Here is a 27,225-nt window from a genome sequence, read left to right as displayed (position 1 = left end):
GCATGAATTTAATGTTATCTTTTCTCTGAGACGCAGGGAAATAAATTGGCTTTTCTTAAATAGATAGGACTGGACCCAGGGTTGAGATTTTTGATTGGAGAAAGGCTAACTTTGAGGAGATGCGAAAGGATTTAGAAGGAGTGGATTGAGACAATTTGTTTTATGGCAAGGATGTAATAGAGAAATGGAGGTTATTTAAAGGTGAAATTTTGAGGGTACAGAATCTTTATGTTCCTGATAGGTTGAAAGGAAAGGTTAAAAGTTTGAGAGAGCCATGGTTTTCAAGGGATATTGGAAACTTGGTTTGGAAGAAGAGAGATATCTACAATAAATATAGGCAGCATGGAGTAAATGAGGTGCTCGAGAAATATAAAGAATGTAAAAAGAATCTTAAGCAAGAAATTAGAAAAGCTAAAAGAAGATATGAGGTTGCTTTGGAAATAAGGTGAAAATAAATCCAAAGGGTTTCTACAGTTATATTAATAACAAAAGGATAGTGAAGGATGAAATTGGTCCCTTAGAGAATCAGAGTGGACAACAATGTGTGGAGCCAAAAGAGGTGGGGAGATTTTGAACAATTTCTTTTCTTCGGTATTCACTAAGGAGAAGGATATTGAATTGTGTAAGGTAAGGGAAACAAGTAGGGTAGTTATAGAAACCATGATGATTAAAGAAGAGGAAGTACTGGCGCTTTTAAAGAATATAAAGGTGGATAAGTCTCTGGATCCTGACAGGATATTCCCTAGGACCTTGAGGTAAGTTAGTGTAGAAATAGCAGGGGCTCTGACAGAAATATTTCAAATGTCATTAGAAATGGGGATGGTGCCAGAGGATTAGAACCATAGAACATTACAGCACAGAAACAGGCCTTTTGGCCCTTCTTGGCTGTGCTGAACCATTTTTCTGCCTAGTCCCACTGACCTGCACCTGGGCCATATCCCTTCAAACCCTTCTCATCCATATACCTGTCCAAGTTTTTCTTAAATGTCAAAAGTGAGCCCACATTCACCACTTCATCTGGCAGTTCACTCCACCCTCCCACCACTCTCTGCGTGAAGAAGCCCCCCCAATGTTCCCTTTAAACTTTCCCCCTTCACCCTTAACCCATGACCTCTGGGTTTTTTTCTCCCCTGGCCTCAGTGGAAAAAGCCTGTTTGTATTCACTCTATCTGTACCCATCATAATTTTATACACCTCTATCAAATCTCCCCTCATTCTCCTACGCTCCAGGGAATAAAGTCCTAACCTATTCAACCTTTCTCTGTAACTCAGTTTCTCAAGACCCGGCAACATCCTTGTAAACCTTCTCTGCACTCTTTCAACCTTATTAATATCCTTCCTGTAATTAAGTGACCAAAACTGCACACAATACTCCAAATTCGATCTCACCAATGTCCTATACAACCTCACCATTACATTCCAACTCTTATACTCTATACTTTGATTTATAAAGGCCAATGTACCAAAAGCTCTCTTTATGATCCTATCCACCTGTGACACCACTTATAGGGAATTATGTATCTGTACTCCCAGATCCCTCTGTTCGACTGCCCTCCTCAGTGTCCTACCATTTACCTTGTATGTTCTACCTTGGTTTGACCTTCCGAAGTGCAATACCTCACACTTGTCCGCATTAAACTCCATCTGCCATTTTTCAGCCCATTCCTCCAACTGGTCCAAATCCCTCTGCAAGCTTTGAAAATCTTCCTCACTGTCCACTACACCTCCAATCTTTGTATCATCAGCAAATTTGCTGATCCAATTTGCCACATTATCATCCAGATCATTGATATAGATGACAAATAACAATGGACCCAGCACTGATCCCTGTGGCACACCACTAGTCACAGGCCTCCACTCAGAGTAGCAATCCTCCACTACCACTCTCTGGCTCCTCCCATTGAGCCAATGTCTAATCCAATTTACTACCTCTACATGTACACCTAGCGACTGGATCTTCCTAACTAACCTCCCATGCGGGACTTTGTCAAAGGCCTTACTGAAGTCCCTGTATACAACATCCACTGCCTTCCCTTCATCCAATTTCTGGTAACTTCCTCGAAAAACTAATAGATTGGTTAAACATGACCTAACATGCACAAAGCCATGCTGACTTTTGTGGAGGGTGGAGGCTAAGCAGGTGCTACACCTTGGCCAAGGGTGGCAGAGGCAAGGAGCCCCTTGCACCTTTGTTGGTTGAGATGTATCTCCACCCCGTCACCCACACTACTAATATACTTTCAAACTAAGGAAAAGTAAAATTGCATATTAGAAAAGAAATGTAACTTCATTTTCTGGCTTGTTTCCAAAAGATTTTCAAAGGCTTACTGAATGCCACACTTTAGCAGAGATGTTTTATTTCATTGGCTTAACACATGAAACTGATGTTTTGTATTAATACGATAGAAATAACTAGGAACAGGAGTAAGCCATTCATCAGGATCATGTCTGATCTTCCACTTCAGCGCCACTTACCAGCATAACATTTGTCCTGATGAAGGGTCTCAAAACTGTTTAGTCCTTTCCATAGATGCTGTGTTCTCCCAGCATTTTGTCTGTGTTACTCTGGATTTCCAGCAACTGCAGAATATCTTGTGTTTGTATCTGTTCATTCCATTAACGCCCAGAAATGTACCCATTTCTGTTTTGATAGCATCAGAGAGAGCTTCCATAGCTGTTCAAGATAGATAATTCCAAAGGAAGTTAAGAAGAACAGGATCACATATGTACTGCCTGACCTCTGCCATAATTTAATTCTGGGCAGGTGCTTTACCTCTGATAGCAAAGCCCCGTAAACTCTTCGTACTCCTTAGGAGGAAAGGATATCACAAATGAAAGATAAAGGAAATACCAACTTTAGTGACAGTGGGTAAGCAAGTAAGTAAACCTCTTGGGATGGAGGAAACACAAGATTCAGATCAGGAGTGTTCTGGCTACGCATTTATTACGTGTATTGTGGTAACTGGTCTTAGCAGTGAATAAGTGTTAAAAGTGAAGGGGGTAAGATGTATTCATGCTTATTTTGGGGCAGTTTGTAGCTTGGGACCGCAAAGGTCATATCTTTGTTGACCGCCGAGCTAGCGCTCAACAATACTTAATTGTATGTTTGCTAATTGCTGACAAAGGTTCAGAATAGTGAATTGGAATCTTTTTGGAGCAAACATTAGAGCTGTGAGCATGTCACACAACTAGAACAACTCCTCGGGGTCACGGGCTGGCAGCAATTGTTTTGTTTTGATTTTGGATCAATTCTTTGCTACTGCAAGGAGGGTGTAGTAGGGTGGACAAGCAGAGGAATCGAGATGAGGCATCAGAGAATGGACTGAAGAAATGCCAAAAATTTGAGTTAAGAGGTGTATGAGAGAAACAGGAGGAAAATGCACACTAGAATCAGAATCTGTCATGGTCCCATCCCGCAATTCCCCATTAGCTCTTTAACTGAGCCTTAAATCTCCTTGCCTGATTTCCATTCGTTCCCAATTCAGCAAATTACACACACCTGCTTCCCCTCAGTAAATGCAGGATAAAAACCCTAGAATCACAACAAGAAACTGCCAGTTCATTGGTCAACTCTTGTATGAGTAACCTTGTTTCATGGTTATTTAGGATTGACAGTTCTCCTGCATCGTCTCCTGGATTCTATACGTGAACCTTGTCTCTGTATAAAGACTCTCCTGGATACCGGCTCTCCGTTCGCAGTGGTGCTAACACCTAATGACTCTGTCTCAGTGCCTGTGTCCTGCACCTGGGTTTGTCCCCAGCCACGTCCTTGCAACAGAATCAGGTTTAATATCACTGGCATACATTACGAAATTTGTTGTCCTAGTAGCAAAGAATAGAAAATAAAGAAAAAATGTGAATCACTGTAAGTACAGTAAATAAGTAGTGCAAAAAATAAAATAAAAAACTAGTGAAGTATTGTTCATGAATTCAATGTCCATTCAAAAATTGGATGGCAGATGGGAAGAAGCTGTCCCTGTATCATTGAGTGTGTGACTTCAGACTTCTGTACCTCCTTCCAGATGGTAGCAACGAGAACAAGGCATGACCTGGGTGATGAGGATCCATAATGATGAGTGCTATCTTTTTAAGGCATCGGTCCTTGGAATAGTCCTGGATTCTATGAAGGCTAATGTCCATGATGAAGATGACTAAGTTTATAACTCTCTGCAGCTTATTTTAATCATGTGCAATAGTGCACCCCCACCACCCCCCCCCCCACCCCCACCCCCCACCAACCCAGACAGTGATGCGGCTAGTTAAAATGCTCATCTTGGTAGATCTGTGGAAATTTAGAAGTGTCTTTGGTAACATATCAAATTTCTTCAAACTCCTAATGAAATATAGCTGCTCTTGTGCCTTCTTTCTAGCTGCATTGTTATGAAGGGCCCAGGATAGATCTCAGAGATATTGACACTCGGGAATGTGAAATTGCTCACTCTTTCCACTTCTGATCCTTATAAGAGGACTGTCATGTATTCCCTTGTCTTACCCTTTCTGAAACCCACAATCAGTTCTTTGGTCTTACTGATGTTGAGTGTAAAATTGTTGTTATGTCACCACTCAACTAGTTGATACATCTCACTCCTGTAGGCCCTCTTGTCACCATCTGAAATTCCGTCAACAATAGTTGCATAGTCAGTAAATTTATAGATGACATTTGAGCTGTGCTTAGCCACACAGACAATGGTGTAGAGAGCAGAACTGTGGGTTAAGCACACATCCCTGTGGTGCACCACTGTTGATTGTCAACGAGGTGGAGATGATATTTCTAATCCACACAGATTATGGTCCTCCGGTTAGGAAGTCGAGGATCCAGTTGCAAAGAGAGGTATAGAGGGCCAGATTTTGGAGCTTTTTGATCAGAACTGTAGGAATGTAGAAAACCCATCGAACTGGGAAACAGCTTTAAATCATGACCTATAAATGATCAAGATGTAAATGGATCAGAAGAATAATTAAGAAATGGCAAAGTTATTTCCCATGATAGGGGAGTCTAGGACAAGAGGGCACAACTTCAGGATTGAACGATGTCCATTTAGAACAGAGATGCGGAGAAATTACTTTAGTAAGAGGGTGGTAAATCCATGGAATTTATTGCCACGAGCAGCTGTGGAGGCCAAGTCATTCAGTGCATTTAAGGCAGAGATAGATAGGTTCTTGATTAGCCAGGTTACCAAAGAGTATGGGGAGAAGGCAGGGGAATTCGGATGACTGGAAGAATTGGATCATCCCATGATTGAATGGCAGAGCAGACTTGATGGGCCAAATGGCCTACTTCTGCTCCTATATCTTATGGTCTTAAGATGGAAGTCAGCTGGGTGTAAAAGCACAGGAGCTCACCACATTTGCTCCCAATGGTCTGAATTTAAAACCATCCTACTTCAGGTGTGAAATGTAATTGCTTACATCAGGGATGGCCAACCTATGGCGCATGCGCCAGAAGTACCACATTGGATGATTAGAAGTGGCGCATTGCACCCCAGTGATAATAATAAAAAAGTAAGCCTACTCATGCAAAAAGTATTAACCAAAAACCACTTTGTAGAAAAAAGAATCTGTAACAGGAATTCAGGTAGCTTAGAGCTAGAAATGGGTTTTACTGAGAATAAATCTAAAACTTAGCAATTATTTTTAGCGATTTCATTATTTCATGCACATCTTTTGGTAAATGTTATCTTTCACATTAATCTGTTTTCAATTTTAAAAAATGTTCAATGAGTCAAACTAGGAAAGAAGGACTTTTGTTCTGCAGTCGTTCCATAACTGTTCAATACACGTTTGATACTTGTTTGATCCCGAGGCGCCAGGCGTCTGCAACAGCAGTACGTCGCAGGATTTTGCCAGTTTACAATTAACACTTGTGCACTACAGAGTTCTGCTTTGTTCGTCCTTTGTGAACATTTGCAGTTTTGTACTTTTTCGAAAATTAAGCCTTGTTTTTACATTCAGTTACCCATCACAGTGCAAAAAAAAAGCAGAAAGTGATAGTAAGCATGAATTCAATGAACAGTGGGAAAATGAGTTCTTATTTATAGCAGGTCTGTCAGGAAAACCGTTGTGCATTGTTTGTGAAAACACTTTCTCACATAATAGAAGACATGATCTTAATAGACACTATAAAACACATCAGACTGAAACAGAAGGAAAACTGAAGCTAGTGCTTGGGTCTGAGTTACAGAAAGAATATGTGATTAAGAAAAAGGAAGAAATCAAACGAAGACAAAATATATTTGTTAGGAGTCTCATTAAGGTAAGTAATGTTTATCTTGTTTTTATATTAAATCAATATATCATGTAAAATGCTAAATATGTCTATATTAACATATTTTTACAAGAATTGAATGGGGGTAAATAAATGTAAATACATAAATGAGTTGTTTGGCGCATCTGTACTCGTGCGTGAAAAAATTGATGCATGGAATATAAAAGTTTGGCCACCCCTGCCTTACATTTTGAAATAAAAGTGTGTTCACGTAAGTCCAGAAAGAGGCTGAAGTACAAATGATAGCCATTCTACATACATGGATGATAATAAATCAACTGGTCATTTCAGTTTGTCTAGTTTTTTCACATTGCCTTCCAATACTGCCCAAAGCAAATACTTTTTGCAAGACTCAATATTATTGATGGCTCTTAAAACTTACATTCCTTTTATTGAAAAGTCAAATAGTTTGTGAAAATATTTTGTGCTCAAGAAGTCAGAGTAACTTAAAGCAAGAACTCATTGCTGTCACATTTTTTAATTACTAGTTTTGGTTGTATGTTCTTTGATACTTATTAAAATTATGCCTCGTCTATTAACTTTTAGTATAATACATTAGATTCATATTTCTAGCTAGATGTACACTCACTCTGAATACTTAAGGTAAAATAACCATTCTTATTCCATTCCAAAAATATTTTTTATCTTCACATTTCACCAGAGCCACATAGACCAATCACATAGTTTGAAGACATTTTCTATGTTTGATGAATGCAGTGAAAGGCATTTGAAAAATAATGTCTTGTTATTTAGTGAGAACTAACATTTCAGGTCATTTTTTTTTCTATTGAATAGAAATCTGGGAGTCTCCAAAATTGGGCCTAGAACTTAGCTGTTTTGTGTGGGAGGAATGTACGATTGGCATGTATGTTATTATTTTTCAAGGACTGTCTGACTCGGCATAATTTACTCATTTTAAAATATTACATATTGCTTTACATTATATTAAAATATTAAAGTTTGTCAGGGCCAAGAACTTCCCAACATGTATTAGGTTCCTGATATTCCTGATTTTAACAATTATCAACTATGAAACTCAATAGTTGACCAATTAATTTAGAATGAGAAAGATCAGCTTTATTCGTCACGTACATCGAACCATACAGTGAACTGCATCATTTGCATCAAATCAAATCAGCAAGGATTGTGCTGGGCAGCCCATAAGTGTCATTGCACTCCTGGCACCAACATAACATGCCCACAACTCACCCGTACATCTTCAGAATGTGGGAGGAAACCAGAGCACCCAGAAGAAACCTATGCGGCCTTTTCAAATCTTTTTATTATTATTACTATTATTCAAAAATAGCACAAGTACATCGAAGTAATGACACTTACAATGCCTCATAAAAGAGGAAATTATCTTAAGGATTGAAAATTTTGTGAATAATAAAAACCTCTACTAAGTATGAAAAGTGAGGGGGAAAAAAAGAAACCCATTGGAGGTACAACCCTGGAGCCATGCGTCACACAGAAAGCTTCCAAAAGTAAACATCAAACCGCCAACAAGAAAAAAAGATATATAAAAAAAAATTACATTTAGATCGTGGAGGAGATCTATCAGTTAACTGAAATGATAATAACGAGTAAATGAGCCCCACCTCTTCTCAAAATCAAATAAAGGTTCAAAGGTTCAACTTCTAATTTTCTCCAGGCTAAGACACAGCATCACTTGAGAGAACCATTGTGGCAAAGTAGGAGCTGATATATCCTTCCATTTCAACAAGATGGCCTTGCTAGCTATCAGTGTAACAAACACAATAACATGTTGGTCAGACACAGAAATACCATGGATATTTTGAGGAATTATTCCAAAAAGCACAGTCAATTTATTAGGTTGTAAATTGATTCTGAGTGCTTTAGAAATTGTCGAAAAGACTGACTTCCAAAACTGTGCGGTCTTAGGAAAATGAACAAACTCCTTCCAGACAGCAGCAGGAATTGAACCCTGGTTGGTGATCTCTGGTGTTCTAATAGAAGTACACTAACGACTACAGTACCGTGCCACCCATAAGCATAAACCGCTGTTACGTGCCTGATATTTTGTTAGTGTGTAGATACGGAGGCATGCATTTATGCAGCTGTTAGATTGCTTCAGAAATTGTCACTTGCAGAAGGGTAACCTCAACTCGTGAGAATGCCTGAGTAGAACCAATTGAACATAACATCACACGAAGAGATTAATGACTGATGCATCCACCATATTCAAATACATTAATAAGAAAACAGAATAGTTTAAAGTGAAAGATATTGAGCATGTTCTTCCTGAAAGGTTGAACTGTAATAAAGAGCAGACCCAGCATTACTCCCACTGACAACAGGATAGAGTCTAAGCCAAATTTGGGAGGATCTTGTCAGATTCTCATGAAAAACAAAACTGCAATTTTTTAAAATCTGATTTTCACCTAACAATTATTGCAAAAAACAAGTTCTTGACTTACTTCATTACCCTTTGCTGATACCTCTGATATCTAGTGTGGAAAACTCAAGCATTTCTTCAAGTTCAAGACTGATATTATCTATTGTGATCTCTCCACCTTCCTTTGGCTCTCCCCCTCAGCCACCTTTCCTACCTGCCATTTTCCTGATGCCATCCACAACTGGTACACAAAATTGAAAGAGCTAATGGAGGTTGTGAAGGTTTACTCATTCAGTTGCAAGTTTCAAGATGTTTATATATGTTGGGTCACAATTACATGATTAAAAGACAGAAGTGATTTTGCAACTTGTTGCACCATAAATTATATGCCACATCAGATAAGTTCAAAGTTCAAAGTAAATTTATTATCAAGGTACATATATGACACCATATACTACTCTGAGATTCATTTTCCTGGAGGCATTCACAGTAGAACAAAGAAATTCACTAGAATCATAGAAAAACTAGGAAGACTGACATCCAATGTGCAAAAGAAGACAAACTAAACTCCAAAAAAGAAACAAATAATAATAACAATAAATAAATGAGGAGAGTTAAAAGCTATAATTGTACAGATAACTGGTGAAATACATTTTATATGTGACTGCAGAGAACATGAATCCAAGGTATATGAAGGTGGGCTTGCTAGGACTAAAATGGCAATCAGCACTGTATGCAGGGCTGATTAAGGAAGGTTTTTTGTGCAGAGGAGTAAGGCCACAACAAGGTCCAGAGTCCAGATTCTTCCAGAGCAAGAATCAGAACAGAGTTCACAAAATGGAGGGAAACAAAGACAATTGGTTTGTCTGCTTCCCTTGTCCTTGATTCATCGAATCCGTTAATTGGAGACTGTAGTTCTTTTTGTCAACCTCCACTATCCTTGATTTATTCGAATTCACTAATTTGTCGACTGTACTTTCTTCTGGCCAACAAAATGATAATAATTAAGTGTACTAAGAAAAGGAAAATGTAATAAGAATGGGTATCTGCCATTAACACCTCTTTGTGCCCTAATCTTTGGAGTTTTGCCCTTCAGCCTTTGCCTGTATGCAGGAAGGAGAGGGATAGCCAAATGTGGTCTGGGCATACTGATTGAATGCCCAAGTTTGGTGCGGTCTTTCATTGATTCTATTGTGGTTATTATTCTATTATGGATTTATTGAGTATGCCCACAAGAAAATGAATGTCAAGATTGTATACGGTGATATATATGTACTTTGATAATAAATTTACTTTGAACTTTAAACATTGATCACATTCCTGACATTTGTCCTTTAAATTAGAAAGAAAATACCTCAGGCATTTGAAAATAAACACATTTGCTTCAAAATACAGGATTTTTGCACTTCAGTCTTGAAGGACAAATATTCACGACTGCTATGATTCAGGAAGCTGGCCTCAGTTCTTCCTGCCCTACCCACAATAACCACTGTGTTGTGCAGTATCAGCTTTATCTGGGAATCCTTCAAGTTTATGTGCATGCGGGTCTTACAAGTAAATAAGAAACACAATAGAATCAATGAAAGACTGCACCCAACAGGACGGACAAGCAGCCAGTGTGCAAAAGCCAACAAGCTGTGCAAATACAAAAACAAAGAAAAAAGGAAATAATACTACTACTAATAATAATAATAATAATAATAAAAAATAAGTAATAAATATCAAGAACATGAGAGGAAGAATCCTTGAAAGCGAGTCTACAGGTTGTGGGAACATGACAGTGATGGGGAAAATGAAGTTGAGTGAAGTTATCCACACTGGTTCAAGAGCCTGTGGGTTGATGGGTAATAGCTGTTCTGAAACCTGGCGGTGCGGGTCCTGAGGTTCCTGGACTTTCCCCCTGATGGCAGCAGTGAGCAACGAGCATGGCCTGGATGGGGCCACAGATTCATACGGCATGGAAATGGAGTCTTCAGCCCAGGTGGTCCACAACAATGAAGATTCCCTTCTAAGGCTGTCCCATTTCTCCTGCATTTGATCCATTTCTCTCTAAACCTCTCCAATCCATGTAGCTTTCCAAGTACCCTTTAAAAGTCAATGTACCGGCCTAAGTCCCTTCCTAAGGTAACTCACCCCATATATTGACCACCCTCAGTGAAACAGTTGCCTCTCTGATTCCCACTCCGTCTCTTTCTTCTCACCTTAAACCATGGATATTGAATCCATAAACACAACCTCACTACTTTTTTATTTTTATTTTTGCTCTAATGATTAAATTTAACTATTTTATATACATATATACTTACTGTAATTCATGTTTTTTTTCTATTATTATGTAATTATATATTGTACTGCTGCTGAAAAGATAACAAACTTCACAACATACGTCAGTGTCATTGACTCCCCAATCCTGGAAACAGGACTGTGCATTGACTCCATCTGGCCCCTCAATATTTTATACTCCTCTATAACATCACCCCTCATTCTTCTATTTTCCAATGAAAATTGAGCCCACCTGCTTAACCTCTCTCCGTAACCCAGTCCCTTGAGTCCCGGTAATGTCTTTGTCAATCTTCTCTGCACTCTTTCCACCTTAATGGCATCAATTGTTGACATATCTCAGCTGTTTTTTCTGCCCTATGCTCTGTGTGGAAATAAGCCAGGGAACAGATATGAGGTAGTTCATGGATTATGAGAGGCTGAGAATTCGGAGGTCACAAAGGTTGTGGCTTGGAGAATGTGGATTTGCTGAGCCCATTTATAGAAGCAACCTATCTTTTGCCTTAAGATCTATTTGAATTTCCTCTGTATTTAGAGCACTTGGAAAATAATAGAACTGAAAGAAGGAAATAGCCATTATTGTAAATGCCAGATTTGGGAGAAGGTTCTGTGACTCATCTTCATTACTCAGCCATGCACACAGAACACACTGCACAGTCCTTTGTTTAAGTGATGATTGATCTCAGAATGCATTGTGCATAAATGCAGGTGACATGATAGGAAACAATGTTATACAATACCAGATTATCTGTAACCATATCCAGACAAAACATTGCAATGCCTGTCACAATAAATGCAGTTTGAACATTCTTATCCCAGGCTATCTCTGGGAATATCAGTAATAATCACTGAAGTGTTTGTTAACTGAAGTATTAGATAAACTTCTTTGCAAGAGTCAGTACACCTGAATTGGAACCAAAAGTAGGCTACTTAGCCCCAGGAGCCTATTGTTCTTTTCAAGAACATTCAACTAATTTCTATTTTGCATTCCTACATACCTCTGCCAACCCTCACCCTCTTGTTTATGAAGCACTTGCCTTACTAGGCCTTAAAATAATTCAAAGACTCTGCTTCCATTGAATTTGAAGAAAATAGATCCGCTCTGACAGATAAAAAGAATGTTTTTTTCTGTCTATATTGGGTAACCACTTATTTTTAAATAATGACCCCAGTTCTAGATTCTCCCACAAGAGGAAATATCCTCTCAACATCTACCCTGTCATGATCACTCATTTATGAGACTTTAAGCAAATTGTTTCCTCCATCAACTATGTTGTAGCAGAGGTTGGACTTCATCTGCTTAATCAGATAGAATGCTCTTCGAGATGAAGTGGGATTTTGAAATACACCACGTAAATATAGTCAGTCTTTCTTTCTCTTATACCTCATTTGCATTAAAATTGGAATAAAATCCTATGGCATTGACAGACAGACAGACATACTTTATTGATCCCGAGAGAAATTGGGTTTCATTACAGCTGCACCAACCAAGAATAGTGAAGAAATATAGCAATATAAAACCATAAATAATTAAATAATAATAAGTTAATCAATTATTAAAATATAGAAATAGAGGAATGGCTGACAGGCAGTAGGCAGCAATTGGGAATAAAGGGGGTCTTTTCTGGTGGAATGCAGCAGGCCAGGCAGCATCTATAGGAAGAAGCACTGTCGACGTTTCAGGCCGAGACCCTTCATCAGGACTGGCCTGCTGCGTTCCACCAGCAATTTGTGTGTGTTGCTTGAATTTCCAGCATCTGCAGATTTCCTCGTGGGGTATTTTCTGGTTGGCTGCCTGTGACTAGTAGTGTTCCTCAAGGCATGATACACAAAATGCTGGAGGGACTCAGCAGGCCAGGCAGCATCTATGAAAAAAAGTACAGTCAATGTTTCGGGCCGAAACCCTTAGGCAGGACCGGAGAAAGAAAGCTGAGAAGATTTGAAGGGTGGAGGGGAGGGGAGAGTGAAACTTGGAGTGGGAGGGATGAAGCAAAGAGCTAGGAAGACCTTGGAAGAAAGAAGAAAGGAGGGGAGGAGCTCAGAGGGAGGCGATGGGCGGGAAAGGAGATAACATAAGCAATGGAAAAGGGATGGGGAATGGTGAAGGAGAGACTACCCAGATGGAATATAAGGAGTTGTTCCTCAAATATGAGTGGTAGCCTCAACGCAACAGTAGAGGAGGCTATGGATAGACATATCGGATTGGGAATGGGAAGTGGAATTAAAATGGGTGGCCACTAGGAGATCTCGCTTCTTCTGGTGGATGGAGCATAGGTGCTTGGCGAAGCGGTGTCCCTCTACGTCGGGTATCAACAATATACAGGGGGCTACACTGGGAGTAGTGGGCACATTATATAACCTCAACAGACTCACCTAGAAGGATTGTCTGGGGTCCTAAATGGTAGTGCAGGAGAAGGTGTAGGAACCAGTGTAGCACTTGTTCCACTTGCAAGGATAAGTACCAGGAGCGGGATCAGTGGGGAGGGACAAATGGACAAGGTGGTCGCGTAGGGAGTGATCCTTGCGGAAAGCAGAAAGTGGGGGGAGGAAAAGATGTGCTTGGTGGTGGGATCCTGTTGGAGATGGTGGAGGTTACGGAGAATTATGTGCTGGATGTGAAAGTTGGTGGGATGGTAGATGAGGACAAGAGGAACCCTATCCCTGGCTGGGTGGCGGGAGGATGGGGTGAGGGCAGACATGCATGAAATGGAAGAGATGCGGTTGAGGGCAGCATTGATAGTAGAGGAAGGGAAGCCCCTTTCTTTGAAAAGGGACACCTCCTTCATTCTGGAATGAAAAGCCTCATCCCGAGAGCAGATGCGGTGGAGGAGGAGGAATTGAGAGAAGGGGATGGCATTTTTACAAGCAACAGGGTGGGCAGAGGTATAGTCCAGGTAGCTGTGAGAGTCTGTGGGTTTCTAATAGACATCAGTAGATAAGCTGTCTCCAGAGAGTTCAAGAAAGGGAAGAGAGGTGTTGGAAATGGACCAGGTAAATTTGAGGGCAGGGTGGAAGTTGGAGGCAAAGTTGATGAAGTCATCAAGCTCCGCTTGGGTGCAGGAAGCAGCACCAATGCAGTCATCGATGAAGTGTAGGAAAAGTAGGGGACGGTCACCAGTGTAGGCTTGGAACATAGACTGTTCCACATTGCCAACAAGCAGGCAGGCATAGTTGGGACCCATGCGTGCTCATGTCTATCCCTTTTGTTTGAAGAAAGTGGAAGGAGCCAAAGGAGAAATTATTAAGTGTGAGGACAAGTTCCGGTAGACAGAGGAGAGTGGTGGTGGAGGGGAACTGGTTGGGCCTGGTGTCCAGAAAATAGCTTTGGGGTCTTCCTGTTGGGGGATGGAGGTATATAAGGACTGGACGTCCATAGTGAAAATAAGATGATGGACGCCAGGGAACTTGAAATTATTGAAAAGATCCAGAGCGTGTGAAATGTCACAGATCTAAAAATGCCATCCCCTTCTCTCAATCTGTCTGTCTCCACCTCATCTGCTCTTGTGGACTGAAAGGGAGGGGGTAAGACATCAGAATAAAAAGGTGGGGGGAAGTGAATGAGGCTAGCTAGAAGGTGACAGGTAAAGCCAAGTGGATGGGAAAGGTAGAAGACTGGAGAAGAAGGAATCTGATAGGAAAGGAGAGTGGACCATGAGAGAAAGGAAAGTAAGAAAGGAGCTGGGGTGGGGGGAGGTGGAGTGAGCGGCAGCTGAGAAGAATTAAAAGGCCAGAGTGGGAATAGAAGTAGAGGGGAGGGAGAGGACAAAATTACCAGAAGGAGGAATCATATTCAGATTGGACGCTACCTAGATGGAATGTAAGGTGTTGTTCCTCCACACTGAGTGTAGCCTCATGTTGATGTTACAATATTCTGTGTGGATATTTCAACCCATACAATCTGTCCATTTTCAATATTATTGCTCAATTGACATTACGTCATGTTCAATCTGCTGTCAACTGGACACATGCCTTTAAAACTACTTGTCTCTATTGGACACGATGATGCCAGAGGAAGGCTGAGCATTTGTGAGAAGTACTTCAAGAAGGTAGCATTCACCATCTTGGACATGCCCTCTTCTCATTACTACCATCAGAGAGAAGGCATACGAGCCTGAAGACACATGCTCAAAGTTTTAGGAACAGATTCATTTCACCACCATCAGATTTCTAAACAGTCCATGAACATGGCTCATTATTTTTCTCCCTTTTTGCACCATTTATATTTATATATTTTTTTCTTTTTGTAGTTATGTATTGTACTGTATTGCAAAACAACAAATTTCATGACATAGGTAAGTGATAATAAATTGGTCCTCTGGAAGATCAGAATGGTAATCTATGTGTGGAGCCAAAAGAGATGGGGGAGATCTTAAATGATTTTTTTTGCATTGGGAGACGAACACAGAGTCCTTATAAGTGAGGCAAGGCAGCAGTGAGGTCATGGACCCTATACAGATTACAGAGGAGGAGGTGTTTGTTGTCTTGAGGGTGGATAAATCCCCAGGGCCTGACAAAGTGTCCCTCAGACCCTGTGGGATGCAAATGTAGAAATTGCAGGGGCTGTAACAGAGACACTTAAATCATCCTTAGCAACAGCTAGATACTAGAAAACTGGCGGATGTTGCCTTGCTGTTTTAAGAAAGGCTGTAAGAATAAAGCAGGAAATTATAGTCCGGCAAGCCTGACATCAGTAATGGGAAAGTTAATGGAAGGTATTCTAAAGGTCTGGATATGTATTTGGATAGACAGGGACTGATTATGGATAATCAGCATGCATTTGTGTGTGAGTTTTCGAGGAAGTTACCAGGAAAGTTGATGAAAGTGAGACAATGGATGTTGTCTACATGGACAAGTTATTTGACAATGTCTCACATGGGAGGTTGGTCAAGAAGGTCCAGTCACTTGGCATTCAAGATGAGACAGTAAATTGGATTACTCATTGGCTTTGTGGGAGATACCAGAGTAATAGTAGATGGTTGCCTTTCTGACTGGAGGCCTGTGACTAGTGGAGTGCCACAGGGATTGATGCTGGGTCCATTGTTGTTTGTCATCTAATCTGATTAACTGGATCAGCAAATTTGGCAATGATACCAAGATAGGGGGTGCAGTGGACAGTGAGGAAGACTATCAAAGCTTGCAGAGGGACCTGGACCAGCTGAGAAAATGGGCTGAAAGATGGCAGATGGAATTTAATGCAGACAAGTGTAAAGTGCTGCACTTTGGGAGGACCAAGCAGAGAAGGTCTTACACAGTGAGTGGCTGAGCACTGACCAGTGCGGTACAACAAAGGGATACAGGTCCATAATTCATTGAAAGTGGCTTCACGGGTAGATAGGGTTGTAAAGAAAGCATTTGGCACATTGGCCTTCATAGATCAAAGTACTGAGTACAGGAGATGGGATGCCATATTAAAGTTGTGTAAGACATTGGTGAGGCCAAGTTTTGAATATTGCATGCAGTTTTGATCACCTACCTATAGGAAAGATGTAAATAAGAGTACAGAGAAAATTTACAAGGATGTTGATGGGACTGGAGGACCTGAGTTAAAAGGAAATATTAAATGTTAGAATTGAATTGAATTGACTTTATTTCTTACATCCTTCACATAAATGAGGAGTAAAACTCTTTATGTTACGTCTCTGTCTACATGTGCAATGTGCAATCATAGTAGTTTATAATAAATAGAACAGTCAGTGTAATATAGAGTACACTCAAATCAGCGTGAGTTCATCAGTCTGATGGCCTGGTGGAAGAAGCTGTCCCAGAGCCTGTTGGTCTTGGCTTTTGTGCTGTAGTACTGTTTCCTGGACAGTAGCAGCTGGAACAGTTTGGGGCTGGGGTGACTCAGGTTCCCAATGATCCTACAGATGCTTTTTACACACCTGTCCTTGTAAAGGTCCTGAATCATGGGAAATTCGCAACTACAGATGAGCTGGGCTGTCCACACCACTCTCTGCAGAGTTCTGCAGATAAGGGAGGTACAGTTCCTATACCAGGCAGTGATGTAGCCAGTCAGGATGCTCTCAATTGTGCCCCTGTAGAAAGTTCTTAGGATTTGGGGGCCCATACCAAACTCCCTCGACTGTCTGAGGTGAAAGAGGTGCTGTTGTGCCTTTTACACCACATAGCTGGTGTGTACAGATCTTGTGAGGTCTTCGGTGATGTGGATGCAGAGGAACTTAAAGCTGTTTACTCTCTCAACCCCAGATCCATTGATGTCAATATGGGCTAGCCCATCTCTATTCCTCCTGTAATCCACAACCAGCTCTTTTGTTTTTGCGACATTGAGGGAGAGGTTGTTTTCTTGACACCACTGTGTCAGAGAGATGACTTCTTCCCTGTAGGCCACCTCGTTATTGTTTGAGATAAGGCCAATCAATATAGTGGTGTTGGCAAATTTAAATAGCAGATTAGAGTTGTAAGGAATAGAGTTTTATTCTCTAGAATGTGGAAGATCGTGGGGAGATATGATAGTGAGATATTGAGGGCTAGATATACAGTAAATGCTAGCAGGCTTTTTCCACTGAGGTTGGGTGGGACTACATCTAGAGGTCATGGGTTAAGGATGACCAGGTCACTGGTACTAACCACTATGCTACAGTGTTGATCAGTCTTACTGCTTGGAGAAAGTAACTGTTGTTAAGTCTGGTGTTCCTGGTGTGGATGGTATGTAGCCTCCTCCCTGATGGGAGAGGGACTATGAGCAGGGTAGGTAGGATCCTTCATGATGTTACTGGTCCTTTTCTAGCTACTTTCTGTATATATGTCCTTGATGGTGGGTAGGCTGGTGTTGGTGATGCATTGGGCAGTTTTGACTACCCATTGTAGAGCCTTCTACTGCAGTGAAGTTTCCTCGCCAAGCTTGTTAGGATGTTCTCTGCTGTGCCTCTGTAGCAGACACGAGTATGGATGTACGAAGTCCAGCTCTCTTAGCCTCCTCAGAATGTGGAGGTGTTGGTGAGCTTTCTTAACTGTGTCAGATGTGTTCTGGGATCATGAGAGGTTGCGTGAAACATGCACTCCCAGGAGTTTGAAAGTGCTCACAGTTTCCGCTGCTGTGTCACCAATGTAAAGGAGGGGTGTGAGTGATGCAAGTTATCAGCCCATTTTCTCAGCTGGTCCAGATCCCACTGCAAGCTTTAATAGTCTTTCTCACTGTCCACAGCACCCTCTATCTTGGGGTCATTGACAAATTTGCAAGTTAACAATCTCCTTTATCCTGTTGACATTGAGGAAGAGGTTATTTGCCCAGCACCAGGCCTCGGGCTCTTCCACCTCCTCTCTGGAGGCCATCTCATCATTTCCGGAGACAAAACCCACCATTGTCATGTCATTGACAAACTTGATGATATGATTGCTTGGCTGTACAGCTATGTAGTCAAGTGAGGGGGGGGTGTTGTGGATGATGAGGGATTATGATGGGAAAGCAGTTGTACATCCTGTTTATCTAAGTTCTGATGGTTAGGAAGCTCAACACCCAGTTGCACAGAAGTGTATTTAGACCAAGGAGTAAGAGTTTATTCACCAGGGTTTGTGGGACAATAATGTTGAATGCCAAACTGAAATACAGAAGCATCATTCTGACATGTGTCCTTGTTCTCTAGATGTGTCAGGGCTAAGTGCATGACAGAAGTTACAGTATCTGTCGTAGAATGGTTCTGTCGATAAACATTTTGGTGAGTGTCCAATGTGGTAGGAATGGAGCTTTTGATATGTGCCATTACCAGCCATTTAAAGAACTTCATGGTGATTGGCGTCAGTAGCACTGGGTAGTGATCATTAATTGCTGGAGCTGTAGAGTTCTTTGGTACAGGGATGATGATGGCTGATTTGAAGCATGTGGGGACAGCAGCCTGGATGAGTGAAGTCTGTGAAGACATCAGTGAGCACACTCCCTGAGTACTTGGCCTGGGATGTTGCTGCCCAGCCGCAACACCGGTGTTGACTCTCTGCAGAGTCTTTCTCTTGTCAGACAGTGACTGTTCACCTGTGGAGAGGGTGGTGACTATTGTGGTCTGGCATTATGTTGCACGTCTCGAAGCATGCATAAACATTGAGTGTCAGGGAGGGAGGTGTCATTGATGTAGTCAACGCTGTTTTCCCTTGCATAATCAGTAATGCCTTTAATGCCCAGCCACATATGCCAGAGATTGCTATCAGAGAGGTTGTGGTGAACTACATATACCTGTCTGGACTGCTCCTGTGGCTCCTCCCACGGACCCCTGCTGACTGCTTCTGTGGCTCCTCCCACAGACCCCTGTATAAAGGCGATTGAGGCCTGATGCCCGGCCTCATTCTCCAGGATGTAGTGTTGTTCGTTCTTCCAGTCAATGGAAGCCGATACCTCGCTTCTTACGTCTCAGAGTGAGTTATTGATGGTGCATCAGAGGTGTTCCTGAATTTTTTGTGCATAGTTGCCCTTTGCTCCCTTGATGACAGAGATGAGGTTTCTTCTGGGTGTTTTGTCACTGGAAGGCAGCATCCCGGGGCTTTTGGTGAGGAGGGAGTAGTGAGCTGTCTCTTTAAATATGATGAAAGCAACCTGAAAGTTTTAATACTTAAAAGAGTTCTAGGAACCAGGCAATGGAATGATGACTCAATTCCAAGTCGAGTTCCTTTTCCTGTAGAGATTTCAGATTTGGGAGGTGTTTTTTGAGTTCCCCTGGGGAGTCACTATAGCATTCTCTTTTTAATACAAACTGCAGCCAGAGTTCCTGGTACTGAGGGAATCAAGATTTAAGCAAGTGAATAGAATATCAAGCAGACTTTTCTCTTGGAGCTTTTATGTATGATGGAACGTTTTTCGGGCAACAAGATATCCTGCCTCTGGCCTGTTACTAAAGCCACAATACTTGTTTAACTGGTCAAATGAGTTTCTGGTGATCTCGAGACAGTCATCACATGTAACATACAGTGAAATGCGCCATATTACGTCACTGACCAACACAATCTGAGGAATGCGCTGAGGGCAGCCCCACACTTCCGCTGACAATATGGCATGCCTACGACTCACTAACCCCAACTCTAACCAAGCATCTTTGGAATGTGGGAGGGAACCACATTGCTGGTGGTGGAGTTGGTGACTGTTAGTCTTCCCTGTTGGAGATGTTCATTGACTGAGGCTTTGGAGGTGTTGGCATTGGAAAAGGTCCAGAGCAGGTTCACAAGGAAAGCCTCGGGCATGAAAGGATTAACATTTTGAGGAGCTTTTGATGGCTCTAGGCCTGTACTCACGGGAGTTTAGAAGAATGGGGGTAATCTCATTGAATATCTTGCACTCAGTGTCAGTAAGACCAAAGAGCTGATAGTGGACTTTAGGAAGGGTAAGATGTGGGAACACAAACCAATCCACTTAGAGGGATCAGAAGTGGAGAGAATGAGCAGTTTCAAGTTCCTGGGTGTCAATGTCTCTGAGGCAAGATAGAGGCTATATTTCATTAGGAGCTTGAAGAGATTTGTTTTGTCAACTAAAACACTCAAAAACTTCTACAACTGTACCATGGAGAGCATTCTGACTGGCTGCATCATTGTCTGGTATGGGGGGGGGGGGGTGGGGAGGGAGGCTACTGCACAAGATCAAAGTAAATTGCAGAAACTTGTAAGATTAGTCCACACCATCATGTGTGCTAGGCTCTGGAGTATCCAAGATATCTGAAAGGAGTGGTACCTTAGGAACGCGCCGTCCATCATGAAGGATCCCCACCACCCAGGACATGCCCTCTTCTCATTTTTACCATCAGGTAGGAGGTACAGAAGCCTGAAGGCACACACTCAGTGATTCAGTAACAGCTTCTATCACTCTGCCATCCAATTTCTAAACGGACATTGAAACAATGAACACTACCTCATTACTTTATTTATTTATTTCTGTTTTTTTCACTTTTTTTAACTTAACTACTTAATAGATACACACACACACACACACACACACACACACACACACACACACACACACACACACACACACACACACACACACACACACACACACACACACACACACACACACATATATATATATATATATACAGTCGACCCTCCGTATCCGTGAGTTCCACATCCGCAGATCGGGATTTAAAAAAAACACAGAAATTCTCTCTCTTTCTTCTTATTCCCTAAACAATACAGTGTAACAGCCACTTATATAGCATTTCCATTGTACAGGTTTCCCCCGCTATCCGAAAGTAGAGTGTTTTTGAGCATTCCCAGACCCAAAAAATAACCTACCAAATCATACCAAATAACACATAAAACCTAAAATAACACTAACATATAGTAAAATCAGGAATGATATGATAAATACACAGACTATATAAAGTAGAAATAATGTATGTACAGTGTAGTTTCACTTACCGGAATCGGGAAGACAGCGAGCACACTGGAAGGTTCGCGCATTTTTCTATCATACACTTCCTTGTAAGCACTCAAAACATTCTGCAAACCTGCCCTAAACCTAAGTGCCCTTTCAAAATTAAAGTCATGTGGCGACCCACTTCCTAGCGCACTCGAACCGGCTCACAAATAGCCAGCGCGCCGGCACAAAGGCCAGTCCCAAAAGGGCACCAGGTCTGCTTCACCAACAAAGGGAAAAGCCCGCGGGGGACTGTGAGTACGTGTCCCCTACAGCATCCGCGCCTGGGGAGGGCGGGATCAGGGAGGCTTTAAAGTGAAGCTGCGAAGTTCGAATAAGATCTTCTTTAACTGCAGTTTACCGACTCCGTGTCGTTATTTTAGCGCTGCGTGTAGCACACCACTACAATTGGTGACCCCAATGGTCCAAACGATTTTTGGACCGGAGATGACCGACGCCGCATCTGTTCATGTGGTTTCGTTGAAACTGCCAAGCTTCTGGACGCTGCGACCTCACCTATGGTTCCAGCAAGCAGAAGCCCAATTCCACGTTCAGCCGATAACCTCGGATGCCACACATTACTACTACGTGGTGAGCTCCCACGACCAGGACACAGCGGCCCAGGTTGAGGAGTTCGTACAGTCTCCACCAGCAGACGGCAAGTACACGGAATTCAAAGCCCTGCTCATAAGGACTTTCGGACTCTCACGGCACGAGCGGGCTGCCCGTTTACTGCACCTGGATGGCTTGGGAGACAGACCTCCATCGGCTTTAATGAACGAGATGTTGTCTCTGGCCGACGGACACACACCCTGCCTCATGTTTGAGCAGGCATTCCTGGAGCAGCTGCCCGAGGACATACGCCTGCTGCTGTCCGACGCAGATTTCAGCGACCCCCGGAAGGTGGCAGCCCGGGCGGACTTGCTGTGGAACGCCAAGAAGGAGAGTGGGGCATCCGTCACACAGATCACCAGGCCACGCTCCCAGCAGCAAACCAGAACAGGCCCGGCCACAGAGCCCGCTAACCCCAGAGGCAGGGGTGAGGAGACCAACGAATAATGGTGCTTCTACCACCAGCGGTGGGGCGCAGAAGCCCGCCGCTGTAGCCCGCCCTGCAAGTTCCCGGGAAACGCCAGGGCCAGCCGCCGCTGATGGCTACGGCGGCTGGTCATCAGGATAGCCTCCTGTATGTGTGGGACAAGAGGTCGGGACGTCGTTTTTTGGTCGACACCGGTGCCGAGATCAGCGTCTTACCTCCGACGAGTTACGACACCCGCAACAGGGCACCGGGTCCCCCCCTGAGGGCTGTGAATGGCAGCACAGTAAGGAACTACAGCACCTGTACGGTGCAGCTACAGTTCGGCTCCAGCTGGTTCACGTGGGACTTCACACTGGCCGCCGTAGCCCAACCGCTTCTGGGTGCAAATTTCTTGCGGGCTCACAGCCTGCTGGTCGACCTGCCGAGGCAGAGGCTGGTCCACGCCGAGACCTTTCTGACATTCTCCCTGGAAGAAGCCCAGTTGCCAGCCCCTCACCTCGGCTCCATCACGCTGTCCGACAACGACTTCACCAGAGTCCTGGCGGATTTCCCATCGGTTCTGGCACCGCAGTTCACGGCAGCCATGCCCTGACACGGCGTACAGCACCACATCCCGACCCAGGGACCACCCCTCCATGCCCGTGCTCGGTGGCTTCCCCCAGACAAGCTCTGGCTGGCGAAGGAGGAGTTCAAGAGGATGGAGGAATTGGGGATCATCCGGCGGTCCGACAGCCCATGGGCCTCCCCCCTGCACATGGTGCCCAAAGCAACAGGGGGCTGGAGACCATGCAGCGACTACCGCAGGCTGAACGAGGTTACCACACCGGACCGCTACCCTGTGCCGCACATTCAGGACTTTGCAGCAAACCTGTACGGCGCACGGATCTTCTCCAAGGTAGACCTCGTCTGGGGATACCATCAAATCCCGATACATCCGGACGATGTCCCCAAAACGGCTCTCATCACCCCGTTCGGCCTTTTCGAGTTCCTCCGCATGCCGTTCGGCCTGAAGAATGCCGCACAGACGTTCCAGCGGTTAATGGACGCGGTGGGACGCAACCTGGACTTCGCATTCATCTATTTGGACAACATCCTCATAGCCAGCAGCAGTCGTCAGGAGCATCTGTCCCACCTCCGTCAACTCTACGCCCGACTGAGTGAGTACGGTCTAACAATCAACCCGGCCAAATGCCAGTTCGGGCTCGACATCATTGACTTCCTGGGCCACAGGATTACTAAAGACGGGGCGACCCCTCTGCCCGCTAAGGTAGACGTGGTCCGCCATTTCCCCCGACCCACCACGATCAAAGGCCTTCAGGAATTCGTAGGTATGGTCAATTTCTACCACCGCTTCCTCCCTTCAGCTGCCCGAATCATGCGCCCTCTGTTCGCCCTGATGTCGGGTCCGGGCAAGGACATTACCAGGGACGAGGAGTCCGCCGCCGCTTTCATTAAAACGAAAGAAGCCTTGGCAAACACCGCGATGCTAGTGCACCCCAGAATGGACGTCCCTACCGCCCTCACAGTGGACGCATCTAACACGGCAGTCGGTGGGGTACTGGAGCAACTCATCGCGGGTCGTTGGCAACCCCTGGCGTTTTTCAGCAAACACCTGCGGCCACCCGAGCTCAAATACAGTGCTTTCGACTGGGAGCTGTTGGCACTATACCTGGCATTTCAGGTACTTCTTAGAAGGTAGGCCCTTCACCATGTTCACGGACCACAAGCCGCTTACCTTTACGTTCACGAAGGTGTCCGATCCTTGGTCGTCCCGCCAGCAGCGCCATCTGTCCTACATCACTGAATACATGACGGATGTCTGGCATGTCTCGGGTAAGGACAATGTCGTGGCGGACGCGCTCTCTCGCCCTAACATTCATGCCCTTTCCCAAGGGGTAGACTTTGAGGCGCTGGCTGAGGCACAGCTGGCAGATGAGGAGATCCCGTGTTACAGGACCGCAGTCTCCGGTTTGCAGCTCCAGGACCTCCCCGTAGGCCCAGGTGAGAGGACCCTACTCTGTGACGTTGCCACCGGCCAGCCCCGTCCCGTCGTCCCGGCACCTTGGCGGCGACGCATTTTCAACTCCATTCATAACTTAGCGCACCCCTCCATCAGGACAACCGTCCGGATGGTCTCCAGCAGGTTTGTTTGGCACGGACTCTGCAAGCAGGTCAGTGAATGGGCCAGAACGTGCATGCACTGTCAGACGGCCAAGGTGCAGCGGCACACCAAAGCTCTGCCGCAGCAGTTCCACCCCACCCACCGGTGTTTCGACCACATTCATGTGGATATCGTGGGCCCCCTGCCAGTGTCACGAGGAGCGAGGCACCTCCTGACTATCGTGGACCGGTTCACAAGATGGCCAGAGGTGATCCCGCTCACCGACACCACCTCCGAATCTTACGCCCGGGCACTGATCACCACCTGGGTGTCCCGCTTTGGTGTACCGGCCCACATTACCTCCGACAGAGGCGCCCAGTTCACCTCCAGCCTGTGGTCAGCTATGGCCAGCTTTTTGGGGACACAGCTGCACCACACCACTGCCTACCACCCACAGTCAGACGGACTAGTGGAGTGTTTCCACTGTCACCTAAAGTCGGCTCTCATGGCCCGCCTGCGAGGAGCTAACTGGGCGGACGAGCTTCCCTGGGTCCTACTCGGCATCCGCACGGCGCCCAAAGACGATCTGCACGCCTCGTCAGCCGAGTTGGTGTACGGCGCACCCCTGGTCGTCCCCGGGGAGTTCATACCAGCCCCAAGGGGGCAAGAGGAAGAACCCGCAGCAGTCCTGGGCAGACTACGCAAGAGGCTCAGTGACCTGGCCCCCATACCCACTTCACAGCACGGACAGAACCCGACCTGCGTACCCCAAGACCTGCAGAACTGTAAGTTTGTGTTTGTACGAAGGGGCGGGCATTGGCCAACGCTGCAACGGCCCTACGAGGGGCTGTTTACGGTGCTCAGGAACAACGGGTCCACGTTCGTGATGGACGTTGGGGGGAGAGAGGAGGTTTTCACGGTGGACTGACTCAAACCGGCCCATGTGGACTTGGCGCAACCGGTCGAGTTTCCGGCACCGCGGCGCAGAGGCCGACCTCCCAAACAGGGTCCGGCCTAGACTGTGGACATTGGGGGGTGTATCGCCGGTTCTGGGGAGGGGGGGGGGGTTATGTGGCGACCCACTTCCTAGCGCACTCGAACCGGCTCACAAATAGCCAGCACGCCGGCACAAAGGCCAGTCCCAAAAGGGCAGCAGGTCTGCTTCACCAACAAAGGGAAAAGCCTGCGGGGGATTGTGAGTACGTGCCCCCTACAGCATCCGCGCCCGGGGAGGGCGGGATCAGGGAGGCTTTAAAGCAAGGCTGTGAAGTTCGAATAAAATCTTTCTTTAACTGCAATTTACCGACTCCGTGTCGTTATTTTAGCGCTGCGTGTAGCACACCGCTACAGTCATACTTTTCCGCAATCACTGTAGCACTGTCAATCGTAATGAAAATCTCATGCAGTTCAAAGCTATGGCGGCTTGATGCTGAGATGCTGAGAGCAGAACAAACGCTGAACGCTATTTTCACTTTTCACAACTCTCGCTGCTCGGGTTGCGTGCTGCCTGTATAACGGCTCACTGCAAAACAAATGCTGAACACTATTTTTGCTTTCTGCCACTCTCGCTGCTCAGGGTTTGCAGAAGAGCTACGATGGTTGAGTCTGTACTGAACATGTTTTTTTTCTTGTCATTATTCCCTAAACAATACAGTATAACAGCTATTTACATTGCATTTACATTGTATTAGGTACTATAAGTAAACTAGAGGTGATTTAAAATATATGGGAGGATGTGCGTAGGTTATATGCAAATACCGTACTACACCATTTTATATAAGGGACTTGAGCATCTGCGAATTATGGTATCCGCAAGGGGTCCCGGAACCAAACCCCTGCGGATACGGGGGGGGGGGGGGGTGTACACACGCACGTATATATATATATATATATATATATATATATAGTACTTAGAATAATTCAGACTTGTTCTCTGTGTTTATCATGTAGTTTATTGTATTTCTGCTGTAAAGTTAACAAATTACAAATTTCAGTATATATGCCAGTGATATTAAACCTGATTCTGATAATAGAATAATAATGATAATAACTTGGGCTCTCAACCAGTTTGCAAAAGAAAACAAAATGTGCAAATACAAAAAGATATAATTACAATAAATGAGCAATAAATATCGCGAACACGAGATGAAGCGTCTCTGAAAGTGAGTGCATAGATTGTAGTAACATCTCAGTGACAGAGCAAGTGGAGTTGAGTGAAGTTACCTCCATTTTTCAAGAGCCTGATGGTTGAGGGGTAATAGCTGTTCCTGAACCTGGTGGTGTGAGTCCTGAGGCTCCAGTAGCAACTCTCTGGTGGTAAGAAGAGAGTATAACCTGGGTGGTGGGGGCTCCTGACGGATGCTGCTTTTCTGCGGCATTGCTCCATGTAGATGTACTGAGCGGTAGGGAGAGCTTTACCCGTGATGGACTGGGCCGTATTCACTACTTCTTGTAGGATTTTCTGTTCAAAGACATTGGTGTTGCCATACCAGGCTGTGATGCAACCAGTAAAAACCTTTAAGCTTTAAAACTCCAAAATCCTCCAACACTGATAGGGTTAGATTTACAATGTTGATAGTATATTATGTCAATTACTTCCTAATTAGACAATGCTGATACTATAGAGATAATAAAACCCACAGACAGGTTTGGTAGAGTAGAATATGTAAAAATAATAAATGTCATTTGGCAAACTGTTTCATTGACTGAACATGTAAGGGAATTCAGATCTTGTGACATTACTAAGACCATAAGCTATAGGAGGAGAATTAGGCCATTTGACCCATTGAGCCTGCTCCACCATTTCCTTGCAGCAGATCCATTTTTCCTC

General features: G+C 44.2%; 1 long non-coding RNA gene across 1 annotated transcript in view; it reads left to right on the top strand.

Moving 5' to 3' along the window:
• Window positions 1-3,883, top strand: part of LOC140730073 (uncharacterized) — a 100,862-nt gene extending 96,979 nt beyond the window's left edge. The window contains exon 3 of the long non-coding RNA XR_012099515.1: window positions 3,607-3,883. This is a non-coding gene — a long non-coding RNA (uncharacterized lncRNA). The remainder of the gene's footprint in view (window positions 1-3,606) is intronic.
• The last annotated feature ends 23,342 nt before the right edge of the window (window positions 3,884-27,225 follow it).

Source organism: Hemitrygon akajei, chromosome 1 (assembly GCF_048418815.1).
Source record: "Hemitrygon akajei chromosome 1, sHemAka1.3, whole genome shotgun sequence".
In the NCBI taxonomy this organism is placed as follows: domain Eukaryota; kingdom Metazoa; phylum Chordata; class Chondrichthyes; order Myliobatiformes; family Dasyatidae; genus Hemitrygon; species Hemitrygon akajei.
This window is presented reverse-complemented; position numbering and strand designations above follow the sequence as displayed.